The 9,028-nt window shown below is 48.0% G+C and overlaps 1 long non-coding RNA gene across 8 annotated transcripts in view; it reads left to right on the plus strand.

Annotated features, from left to right (window-relative positions):
* Positions 1-3,627, plus strand: part of LOC109444111 (uncharacterized) — a 33,611-nt gene extending 29,984 nt beyond the window's left edge. For 2 of the 8 annotated variants that reach the window (XR_016018870.1, XR_016018869.1), the window contains exons 3-4: positions 1,368-1,525; positions 2,528-3,627. This is a non-coding gene — a long non-coding RNA (uncharacterized LOC109444111). The remainder of the gene's footprint in view (positions 1-1,367; positions 1,526-2,527) is intronic. The other 6 variants (XR_016018874.1, XR_016018873.1, XR_016018872.1 and 3 more) reach the window with 6 other exon arrangements.
* The last annotated feature ends 5,401 nt before the right edge of the window (positions 3,628-9,028 follow it).

The raw sequence follows: 9,028 nt of genomic DNA on the forward strand, positions 1-9,028 counted from the left end.
TTTTTTAGCAGCTCTATTGAGAGTAACTCACGCACACTACAATTCATCCATTTAAAGCAGAGGTGTCCAAACTGCAGCCCGCGGGCCAACTGCGGCTCGCAATCCATTGTTAATTGGCCCACAGAAAATCCCAAAAATATATTTAGTTTACTTAAATGAACCAGGTGAGGCAATACGTACTTCACCTCGAGTGAGTGGCCCGGCTGCTTGTGTATTTTACCGCATATGGCCCTTGGCGAAAAACGTTGAAAAAAGTTTGGACACCCCGATTTAAAGCACACAATTCAGTGGTTTGCAATATAATCGCAGTCATCATATTGGTTTTAGAACATTTTCGTCAGCTCAGAAAGCAACCTTGTACCCTTTCAACTCTCACCTCTCTAACCCTCCATTCCCCCGCCAGCCCGAAGCAATTAGTAATTTATTTTCTATCTCCATAGATGTGCTTATGCCGGACATTTCATATAAATGAACAAGACAATGTGTGGCCTCTTGTGTCTGGCTTCTTTTGCTTAGCATCGTGCTTCCCAGGTTCACCCACATGATAACCTGGATCAGAACTGCGTTTATTTTTAGGAGTAGATAATATTCCGTTGTATGGATATGCCACATGTTCTTTATCCATTCATCAGTTTGGGAGATAATGTTTTCTTAATACTACATGCTAGTCGCTGTTCTAAGCGCTTTATCTCATGCAATGCTCAAAACAACCCTAGGAGGTAGGTGTTATTATTGCCTCTACTTCACAGAGAAGAAAACTGAAGCACACAGAGATTATCTAACTTGCCCAAGGTCATGCAGTTAGTGAATACCTGCTGGGCCACTGAGTTTGTTCGTAATTCCCAGTGGCACAGCACCCTTCCTTTGATTAGATTTCCAGGGGCAAGTCAAATATACCTCAGCCCCCTCATTTATCCCTAAGTGGAATCCAAAATGGCGCACTGAGAGCTTCCTGTCTCGTTATCCACCCCACACCCACCCAAACTTGGCTCCTCCACCCTGTTCAATCACCTCCCCAGTCAAAAATTTCCGGAAAATCATTTTCGCAATATAAGTACCTTATTTAACAAACGGTGTTTGGTCAATAAACCCCTTCAAGGGGTGTCATTTGGGCCTGTAAAATCCTCATTATTTGGGACCTCACTAATTCAACGTTTGTGATCTTTTCAAGAGGCTGTGCTGGGCTAGAGTATGATTCGGTTAGCAAACTTTTCTTCACTATGAATTACAAATTCATAGTGTAAACAAAATTGTAGACGGCATGTTTAAATAAAGTATTTTTGAGCCTTCTCAAAAATCACAGAAACACACAGGAGTCTCCCAAGAGCTGAGATGCAAGTGACACCTAACTCTTATCGATTTCTTAGGCAGGCCCCCTAAAGACCCAACAGCAGCCTTACTACATGGGATTGTGACAGGACTCTCAAGACTCAACGTGCCATGACCTCCTCCCTTCACAATATGTGGTGTTTCAGACTCGCTCTCCGATTCTCCAAACCAGCCCTGGTCCTCAGTTTCATTTCTTGTAAGGAAAAGCTCGTTTCTGCCAATCAGACATTCTTCAGAACTAGACAGTGAGCCTCCAAATCCCTTTTGGGCCACACCAGGCTAAGAAACATTTAAGATCAGGTCCTGGGAAGGACCAACAGGAAAAGGGTTCTGGGGGGGCTTCTGAACTTAGGTGAGGACAGGGTGACAGCGGGCAGCCACCCGAGACAAGCACTCAGTATCTTCAGCCTATTGCGTCCGGTTGCCTTTGATCTACTCACTTCCTGTAGTCTAGCAAGTGAGACAGAGGAGGGAAAGCCTGGAGTGGGGGGTGTCTGCTGAGCCTAGCGTTTCCAAAGGGAAATCTTCCACTTCTGTCTAGAATCTTAGGACCTGGGTTGTCAAATGTTAAGGGTTCAGTCTGCCCCACTTTGTCGCAGTTTAGGAGTTAATTCTTTTAAAGTAACAAAGAGATTTCAATCTTCTGCAGCTTTCCAGGGGATGCTTTTACCCTGTCCACAGAGCAGCTTCAGTGGCATTCTGTGGGAACAGGGTGTGGGGTGAGAGCCGAGATCCAGAAAAAGGCAGAGGTTTATGACCCACGGAACTTTGGCTTCCACCAGTCCCCCCTGGTGTGGAGACAAAAAAAAATACCAGAGAGGGAGGCCAGAGAGCTGCTGCTTAGCTCTGCTTCCTAACGGGCTTTGCAGCTGATCTCTCTCTGGGCCTGTTTCCTCTGCCACAAAATGGGGCATTCTGAGGGAAGGGACTGCAGACAGCTTTCACCTCATGCCCTAACTCTGGGCTCTTGGTAGAGGCTTCGTGGAGAGCTGTGTTGAGAAGGATTTTGAGGGTTAGCAGGAGAGAGTGAGCTGGGACCCATGAGTAATGTCTGCTATGAGCACAGGAAGGAAGGTTGGTGGCACATTTCCTTGACATATTTTTGACACACCTGACATGGATATCCAATGTCCTCTTGGGGGTCAGATCTTGTATGACTATCGTTCCTCTTGACTGCTGTTTTCTTTGCCTCCCCAAGGACCTATTTCAAGGGCTGTCCTCACCCACCAGAAATTGACAGTGGTCTGTAGACAATTGCCGCAGGATTGAGCCGTACAAGTTAGAGACAACCAAGGCCAGAGGAGGCCAGCTCTCCTTGAGACTTAGAAATAAGCCCAAAAGAGAGTTTCTCGGTCAACACTGAACTGAAACCTATAGGGCACGAAGCACGGCCAGGATGGATGACCCCTTTGAGACAACCCACGACGAGACAAACGCAAGATGTGGCCTCTGTCCGCTTGGCTTAGGCATGGAGGACCGAGAAAGCCAAATACCATGTGAAAAAAGTGGAAAGAATTTTGAGCGGAGGGCTGCGGGGAACGGGGAACAGGGCAGTCTCCCTGCCTCCAGAGCAGGCATGATCATTGTGCTTCCTCCGAGGGGGTCATTGTGATGGTACAATGAGATAATGCATGCAAAGTGCTCAGCACAGCGCCTGGCACCAGGGCTCAATGCCTAATCAAAGCAATGCCGTGCCATGGAATTATTCTCTAGGGTCGCTCTTTGGTGACATTGGGCCTACGGATATTAAATCTGTTCTGAAACTTGCCCTCCCATCATCAGGGCAGGAGCCAGCTAGCTCACCACCGGGGCCCCACGTTGGCCAGTTCCAATAACACGATTAGTCATTTTTCATTCCTGAGATGTCTACCCATGGGTGGGTGCATGTGTGAGTATGTGCCTTTCAGAGCAGGGGAAAATCCATATTCTCTCTCTTCTGACCGAATTAATCAAATAAATCTTCTGTAAGGAGCTGCTAAATGAATCACAGATGTCTCTGCCCTTTTACAGGTTGCAGAAAGCACCCGTTACAGTTCTTTTAATTTATCAGAGGAAAAAAGATGCCCTCGTGTGCCCCTTCCCGCTTGCAATAATAATCAGAACCAGTCTATTTTCCAAGGGTCCGAGACTCATTTTCAAAAAATGTGTATCAATAGATGTAACAGCGGGAAGATTATTTTGCCAAGTTCCAGCCTCCAGCACAGCAAAGGTGCCCTGGCTGGGGAGAGCGTTTATAAAACCACATTTAATAAAAGAGTGTTATATTAAGTATGTTTGTGAGTGTATTTAAGCATATGGTTTCCATATCAGGCATAAAGATGGCAAACACATGGTTTACCTTCTTTCTAACCTTTCCTGGAGACGTCCTTTCTGGGGGGCGGTGGGATGGGAGGATTTGGGGTGGGTGTGAGTGAGTGTGTGTTGTTTTGTTTTGCTTTTGACAACTCGGGCTCCCATGGAAAAGCACCGAGGAAGGTTCAGAAAACACGTGAAGACTCTCTGCCTTTTCTATTGCTGTCATTAGCCCAAGAAACTTGCTTTGCTTGCTTTCTTCAACTGGCCCAACGTTCTCCCAGCGCTCCCTCGTCTCCTCCAAGGCACTGGGGGCTGGCTGACTTTAAAGTGTGAATCAGTTTCAGCTGCAAAGAACTTGAACTCCTGGAATTTAAACTTGAACTCTTTGGTAAAGCAAGAGCTCCAGGGAAGGCTGCCCAACTTGGTGTCCATGCGTCCCTGTTTACTGGTGAGCCATCCAACTCCGGGACTCGTCAGCCCAGAGATCCCCTTCCGATAGGTTGGGAATTGAGGATTTCTCTTTTCCCTTTAGGTCAGAGGCAATGGGCGGTAGCACTGTAGGCCTGGGATCCCTGGAAATACAGCAAGGAAAGGCTTCCATCGCCCACCACCGTAAAACAATCTGCACAATCCCCTGATTCTGAGACAATCCAGGAAACCCAAATGCCAAACGAGGAAGGGGATGGAGTAAGGGTAACTGCAGTGAGGCTGCCCTGCCCACCCCCACCAGCCCAAACAGATTTGCCTGAGCGAGTTATAAATCTACTGGTACCATTTCTTTTTCGTCACTTGCCTAATCCTGTGCCCTTCGTTTCATGTGCTGTAATTATTAACATCTGCTTTCTGAGCCCGGACCGCGTGGAGTTTGCAAAGGCAGTTTTCAGTCCAGAACAATGGTGACAGCTGTTTCATTTAGCCTAGGGCCAGCACTTCCTGTTCAGTCTACATCTGCCCTCCTGTGTCCAATTTCTGTTTCGGGGTTTTGTGTTTTGTTTTCTGTTTTTTTCCCCCCTTCATCTGACCTTACTATATAAGAAGAATTTCTAACTTAGCACTCCAGCTAGTATTTCTAGCACATATGCTTATTAGATTGGCAATGGCCAGAGATAGGAAAAAGGCCAGGACTGCCTCCAGTAGCCAACATGGTGGAAGACAGAGGCAGAAAGAAGGGCTGACCACGGACCCGGGGAACCAGGCTCTAAGGAAATCCCTTGGCCATGAGCTTGGGGAATAGGAGGACCTCCCTGGAACTTAGACACAGGAAAATGGGCTTAGCTCAGCTGTCACCTGGCTGGTGTCATCTCCAGGGTTTATTTGGTAAGGGGTCACACAAACACCCCACTGAGGGGACCATGTTTCTGAGTGCCCATCAACATTCAGGGGCCCTTCTTTGGGAACCAAGAAGGTTTGTGTGTGGGGGGGGCAAGATTCAGGGGCTCCATGCCCACTTTTCCCCACTGTCTCCAGCAGTGCAATAAAACCCTTTCCCATTTGTGTAGGGAGGTCCACAGGACAGGCAAAGGAGGTGCTGTGGATAAGAGAATAAATAAAATAGGAGAGCTTTGGACAATCTCCCTGGACCCCTTGAGCATATATGGCTGTGTGTGACTAAAGAGAATGGAGAATAAGCCCCACTCGTGCCCTTCCACCCACCCCACCTACCCAATTCCATCTGATCCAAGCCTGGGGTCCCCAGCTCGGCTGGCATGCAGATGTCCAGTTATTATCTGAGACCCCACCATAGACACTGGATTAGGAACATCGAGATTTGTGAAGGCTGCCCTCAGACATTGCTGGACATTTATTGCCAAATAAGGTAAAAACTAGTCTCCACATGGGTAAGAACTTGTAGGGGTGTGTAAGTGTCCTGTGGGTGCACAAAGCAGAGCATGGGAGTCAGGGGATGGGGACATCCGGCGTCTGTGTTGGAGCCTTTTGCCAGATTTCAGGGCATCAGGATTGGCAGAGACCCTGGAGATCCAATGCCTACTGCCCCCTTTATTTTTCTTAACTGATGAAGAAATTGAGAACCAGAGAGAGGAAGTGACTGTTCTACAGCTGTAGCTTGGTCAAGATTGCGCCTATTGATAGAGAAGCTAAGGAAGGTAAATCTACGTATGTTGCTTCTAGAAACTTGAGGCCTTTTGACCATTTCAATATGAAACGTCTCTTTCAATTGCAGACCCTCCCCCGCTTCTAAGTGGCTCACATGAAAATAACCTGGGACCCCACTCACAGATGGGAATAGTGAGGCGAGTTAGGGAGACCCCAGCTGGCTGAACCCAGGAGTGCGGAGAAAGGAGTGAGCGCTGACATGACACCTGGGGGTCAACGAGGTTCCTGGCGTTTGGTCAGGGGCCCCATGTCCTGGCAGCAGGAAGAGCTCAGTGTGAAAGAGATGCAGCGGAGAGGGTCTTTCTCCCCTACCATCTACCATCCCCACGAGCTGTCAGGTGTGCAGAGTGGGGAAGTCCCCAGACCCAAGGAGACCCACCACTGTCAACCCTTCACGTGAGCCTGGAGTGGCTGGAGGCCTGACCCACACAAACAGGAGTCATAGGGACTTTCCCTACACTCCCAGGAGCAGTGACCAGTGTCAGTGTCCGATGCCACTTTGCCCTGCAGGAGAGCCTCTGGGCGTGCACCCAGCTCCCCTGGCCACCAACCCCTTTCCCCGCCCCCACTGTCTCCTGTTCCACCCCTCCAACCTTCTTTTTCTTTCACTCACTTTTTCTTCTTAAAGTTCATTGCAACTTTTTTCTCAGCACTCTGATCGGGATAAGTCACATCTCCTTAGAAAAAGATGTAGCTGGCACCAGAGCAGGCCGGAGAACTTGTCAACAGAGAGGAGACTTGGGTGTAACTGCTCTCCCGCCATTGCCACACCCTCATGCCCTCCAGTCTTTCTCTGCTCCTTGGTACGGAGGCAAACGAGCCAAAGTGCTCTGAGGTTTTCTTTTGTGGGGGTTGGTGTCCATGTGGAGAGCTTTGGTTGTTCGGGTCTACGGGGGTGTGTAGGGAGCACCGAGGTTAGGGGAATAAAGCTGGGCTGTGGGGGTGTGAGTGTGTGTGTGTGTGTGTGTGTGTGTGTGTGCGCACGCGCGAAGTGCTTTGGTTGTTGGGTGCATGTGTGTTATTGGGAGACATGTGTTTGTGGGTATGAAATGCTTTGGGGGTTGGGATATGGGCGGGAGGTGTCGGGTGGGAACTGTTCAGTTGTTGGTGTGTGGGTGTGAAGTGGTTTGGTTGTCTAGGGGTGCATGTGTAGCTCTTCATTTGTGTGTGGTGCTTTGTTTATTGGGTACATGTGTGTTTACATGCATTAGTAGCTCCTTTGGTCTTTTCCTCTCACCCAATGAAATCTCAACAGATGCTTCAGTGGTGATACATGGAAAATTAATTTAAGAGCAGATCATCTCCCCAGGTAGGGACCCCATGTCCTCAAACATCCAGCAATGAAGTCATAGCATTTTCATGCTCTTTCTTCAAGGTTCGGAAATGTTCTACTAGGAGCATGCACCCTTTTGTAATTACCGGGGGTGGGGAAAGGATATTTTGATTAGTTTATTTTGTAATTGAAAAAGTACTGCATGCTCAAAAAAGACGAAAAGCAGTAATATGCATCCCTGGCACAATGTGAATATTATAAGGGGCTAGATCATGAAAAGTCAACCTCTCTCACAACCCGTCCCCAGTTCCCCTCCTGAATCACCCCCTACCAGTAATTTTTGTACCATTCCAAACACAGGCCATGCATATATGTTCCACATTGGTTTGTGTTCTGCACTTTGCTTCTTTCACTTCACAAAATATCTCAGAGTCTGTTCTCTAGCAACATAGGTTTACATTAATGTGTTTTGAATCCATAAAATTAGTTAACTGGAAACCAGGAACAGCAGCGTCCAAGTGTCACAGTGACCAGAGCCCTGGGCCCCAGGATCCCACAGGGCAGGGAGGACACAGTTCCTCCAGCTCTCCTGTCACCTCACCCCTCTCTCCACTCTTCACCCTATTTGGATTTCTGTTGAACAGTTGTAGCACACGCTCCCGCTGCACCAAAGACAAAATGGACACAAATAATTGCAGAGGATGCAAAAGTCCTATTTGTGATGCTGGAGGACATGGATCCGGGGAGGGAAGGTTTCCAAAGGTACCCAGTGACCTGCTCAGAGCAGGAGGGGCCAAGGATGTATCACTGCTGGCTGCTGAGCCCACACACAGACCCTCCAGAACTGTCAGGTCCCAGCAGGTATCTCCAGGCCTGCCCCACACCAGGCCCTCCCCACACAAGGCGGAAACACACACGCTTCGACCACAGAGCCCCATGCTCAGTGTTCACCAAGGCCTCCGACACGCCGTCCAACACAGTAGTCACTTGTCATGTGGCTACTGAGCATTTGAAACCTGTCTAGTCCAAACCGAGATGTGCTATCAATACAAAGGACACACGAGATTTTGAAGACTCGCTATGAAAAGCAAACGGGAGGAATCTCATTAACAATTGTATATTAATTAGATATTAAAATGATAAGTATTTTGAATATATTGGGTTACATGAAACAAAACGAAAAGTAATAAGGGTGAGTACATGTCAAGCGTTTTGGCTCACCAGTTTCCCTTACCTTCTTTTAATGTGACCACTAGAAAATTTTAATTATACTTGTGGCTTTCATTTGCGGCTCCCATTATATTTGTGTTGGACAGCACGGACCTAGAATATAATACACCCTCTCATAAATACTGTTCTCCCCATTTTACTGATGAACAAACCAGCTGAGCTGTTGACTGGCTTGACCAAGGCCACCAGCTAAGGAGCCCAAATTCACACCGTGATCACGGCTGGGAAGTCTCCTCTGTAATGAAAGTTCTAAAACAAGAGATGTATTGTTGTGTTGACAAGATCTTAGGGAGAAGTGTTCAGTGCCAGCAAGGACTGAAGCAAATATGAAATCTGGGAAGGCAAAAATAAAAGGACCCATCAGGACCGGTGGTGCATCTCAGCTGATTCCTTTCTCCCAGTAGTTGAAAGGGAGCTTGCGAGCAACTTGCTGGCTCCTTGGGTGAGTGACACCGCTGTGTCATCTGTGAGATGGGGACGAGAATAGCACGGACTTCAGAGAGTTGCTCTGCAGATTAACGAGACAATGCCGGTGATGCACTCAGCACATGCCTAGCACACAGGACGTGCCCAATAAAAGCTTGCTCTTGTTGTCGCTGTAGCAGTACCAGGTTGACCAGCTGGCTTGGATAGTATAGTTCTGGGTCAGTAGACTCAGATTCGCAAGCAGTTATCTGTCTGCTTTGGAGCCTCCCCCTAACCTGACACACTCAAATGCCGAATTTGATCTAAGGCAGGTTCCCCTGGTCTTGGCTTTGAAGGGTTTGTTACAGCTGCAACTCAATA

The sequence above is a fragment of the Rhinolophus sinicus genome, chromosome 15 (assembly GCF_057876585.1).
Source record: "Rhinolophus sinicus isolate RSI-liver-muscle chromosome 15, RSI-T2T, whole genome shotgun sequence".
NCBI classification, from domain to species: domain Eukaryota; kingdom Metazoa; phylum Chordata; class Mammalia; order Chiroptera; family Rhinolophidae; genus Rhinolophus; species Rhinolophus sinicus.